A 3,693-nucleotide genomic window follows, 5' to 3' on the forward strand; every position below is an offset into this window, starting at 1 on the left:
TTTTTTTTGAGATGTTTTGCAACTCAGGCATTATGGAAAGAAATACAATTACATATTTCATAATAGAAAGTCCACTACTCCATATAAAGAAAGGAATAATAGCCCAGGCATCTGCTCTGGAGAAAAAATAAATGCAGGCTACTGATGACTTTTTAAAAAATAATCTTGAAATCTTCCATTTAGAACATTTGATTTTGTAAACATTTCTCTTTCTTTTTGCTACTAATGTCATTATTATTCAATATTGTTTTGCTTCTGGTAAAGAAATGCATTAAGATTAAAAACTTTATACAATTAATATGTATTGGTTGCCTTTTGCCAATAATATGTTTGTAGACATAGAAAACACAAACTTCTAGAGCTTAAAAGCAAAATGAAAATTAATCAGACAATTGGATAAAATGGCTACATACAAAAATAATAGTTTTTTTCCAAATTAGCAATAGACTGGAGAACAGCTAGCCACAACTAGAAGTGGAAGTTGAAGGAAATGGTCTATTCACAACAGCAACATAAACAATAAAATAAATTTAACAAGAAAAGTCCCATGTGAAGAAAACCATAAAATACTATTGAAAGAAATTAATAGGATTCTGAATGAATGACAATACACACCATGTTCTCAGCAGTCATGTAACATTGATGCTCATTCCCCCCAAAAAGGAGTTTATAAAGGGAATGATTTCCCATTAAGGGCCTAATAGGGTTTTGGGGGATGTTGGGAGATGGACATGGGTGTTTTTAAAAGTAATTTATTTTGAAATAATATAAAAAATTACAAGAGTAGGTGCAAACATTTCCTGATCCCATTACTAAGTCTCTCCAGGTGTTAGGATTTAACCATATTTGATCATGAACAAACATTTCATAAAAATGCTGTATCGTATTTATTGACAAAAAAGGGCATATTCCTAAAACACTTCAAATCAGAAATCAACTTTGATTCAATGCTATAAACCCACTTACAGAGCCCTTCAACTTTTATCCATTGTTCCAACCTTCACAAACTGTCTAAAAATATCTATTTTTTCCAATTAACTTCAATATGGAACTCCTCATGAGGTTCTTTTATTTTTACATCTTCAACAAATTCAAGGAGCACATATGACCCAGTCTTAATGTGCTCAGTGTTCCCTTTTGAGATTTAGGCCCAACATTCCCAGTAGAAACCCAGCTTGAAGCTATGCTTTACTTAATGGATTCAATCAAGTGTGATCTGAGATCCACTTCCTCACACATCAGTGATGTGAATTTTATAACCTGTTAACATTTCTTAAAGTCCTTCCATATGCAAAAACATGCTTTCATTTTGTATTATAATGTCATTTTATGAAGACATATTTTGAGATTATATCAATACTATGGTTGAGATTATATCAATACTGTGTGGATATAATTGATTATATCAATACAATTCATCCTCCACCCACAATCCTTTCAACCCAGTCAACCACCCTCTAATGGTTGCCATCCTGTCATATTTTCCATTTCCAACAGAGATCTATGTTTTATTTGGCTTTCTGCCTTACAAAGGGTTTGCTTGCACACTGGCTGTATTACAGCACTCAAACATCATGTATTTAGGGTGGGCAATGGTGGCATAGTGGCAGAGCCCTCACCTGCCATGCTGGAGACCTGGGTTAAGTTCCTTGTGCCTGCCTATGCAAAGAAACTGTATTTAAAAAGAATAACACTTTTAAATTAATACCAGAATTTACAACTTAAGGAAAGGGCAAAAGAAGAGCAAACTAAACCCAAATCTGGTAGAAGGAAGGAAATAAAGATTAGATCACAGATAAATCAGAGAACTGAAAAAACAATGGAATCAATACAACTAAAAGTTGGTCTTTGAAAAGATCAACAAATTTGAAAATCTGATAGTCACATAAAGACTAAAAGAGAGAAGAAACAATTCATTAAAGTTAGCAACAAAAGTGGTGACATTTCTAACAACCTCAGCCATCATTGCCCAACCAAAATACAGGTGTTTATGGCTAAATTTCTCTATTAGCAAGATTTTTAGTGCATCCTGTAAGGTATGTTGTATATTCAATTTTGTATATCTTCTAAGTGTTTTCTAATATTCCTCATGATTTCATTTGTGACCCTTTGGTTGACTGAGCATATTGTTCAGCTTCCACATATGTGTGGAACTTCCCACTTTCCCTTTTGCTATCAATTTCTAATTTCATTTCAGTCAGTCAAAGAAGTTACTTATGTTTTCAGTGGTTTTTTTTATATAGGTTATAGTGTACCATATGATCTATTCTGTGAATGTTCCACATGGACTTCAGAAGAATGTATATTCTACTGGAACTAGTTGAATTATAGTGATGTTTAAGTCCTTTATTTTCTTATCAATCATCTGTCTAGTTTTTCTATTCATTTGTGAAATGGAAAATTGAACTGTCCAACTATTATGGAAGAACTGTCTACCATAATACGGAGTTATATGTCTATCCAAATAGACACATATTTACTTTTTTCTCCATATTTTTGGTGTTCTGCTGTTCCCCGTATATAAGTTTATAATTTTTACATGTTCTTGATAGGTTGAAACTTTCATATATATATATATATATATAAAATGTTCTTTTTAGTTTTTTATAATTATGGTTGTTTTAATTTTTGTCTATTCTGTAGTGTGCCTATTTAATTTCTAGGTATTATTTGCATGTAGTATCTCAGTACTGTTTTCCATTCCTTTGTTTTCAACCACTCTGGTCTTTGTATCTAAAGTGGTTCTCTTACAGGCAATAAATGGTTGCACCCAGCTCTGTTCTAATTAAGCAATTACTTTAAATGAAAATTTATTAAGATAAATGAGAACAGAGCTTGGAATAATGAATAAAATTACTCACAATGAAAGACAAACTTCCATTTTAATTGTTTTCTGTGTGTACGTTTTATTATTAAATTCTCCACTATTTTGTAGTGTGCCATTTCAATTCCCTTCTCATTTCACTTTTTCCTTTAACATTACTGAAATAATTTCTAAATTGCAGGGTGTTCTAATTTGCTAGCTGCCAGAATGCAATATACCAGAAACAGAATGGCATTTAGAAGGGGGAATTTAATAAGTTGCAATTTTACAGTTCTAAGGCCATGAAAATGTTCCAATTAAAGAAAGTCTATAAAAATGTCCAAATGAAGGCACAAGAGGTTACATCCACTTAAGAAAGGCCTATGAAGATCAGGGTTAGGGTTTCTCTCTCAATTGGAAAGGCACATGGTGAACATGGCAATGCTGCTTGCTTTCTCTCCAGGCTTCCTCTTTCATGAAGCTCTCTTGGGGGCACTTTCCTTTTTCATGTCCAAATGTCTCTGGCTTGTGGTTGTTCTGTGGTTCTGTGGCTCTCTCCTTGTTCTCCACTTTCCTCAAAATGCTTCTTCTTTTAAAGAATTCTATTAAACTAGTCAAGACCCACCTGGAATGGGTAGAGCCACATCTCTGTGGAGATACTCTAATCAAGTTCCCAGCATACAGTGCTGGATAGGGCTTAAAGAAATAGCTTCCTCCACAAGATTGGGTTAGGTTTGAAGGTTGGCTTTTCTAAGGTGCATAAATCCTTTAAAACTGGCACACAGGGCAAATGCAAAAAATAAAGAATATCAAAACACAACCCTGCCCCTATGTCCTGATTTAGTATTTTTTATATTTTGCCTCATTTGTCATTCCTTCTTTCTTCCTTT

Source organism: Tamandua tetradactyla, chromosome 9 (genome assembly GCF_023851605.1).
Source record: "Tamandua tetradactyla isolate mTamTet1 chromosome 9, mTamTet1.pri, whole genome shotgun sequence".
Lineage (NCBI taxonomy): Eukaryota > Metazoa > Chordata > Mammalia > Pilosa > Myrmecophagidae > Tamandua > Tamandua tetradactyla.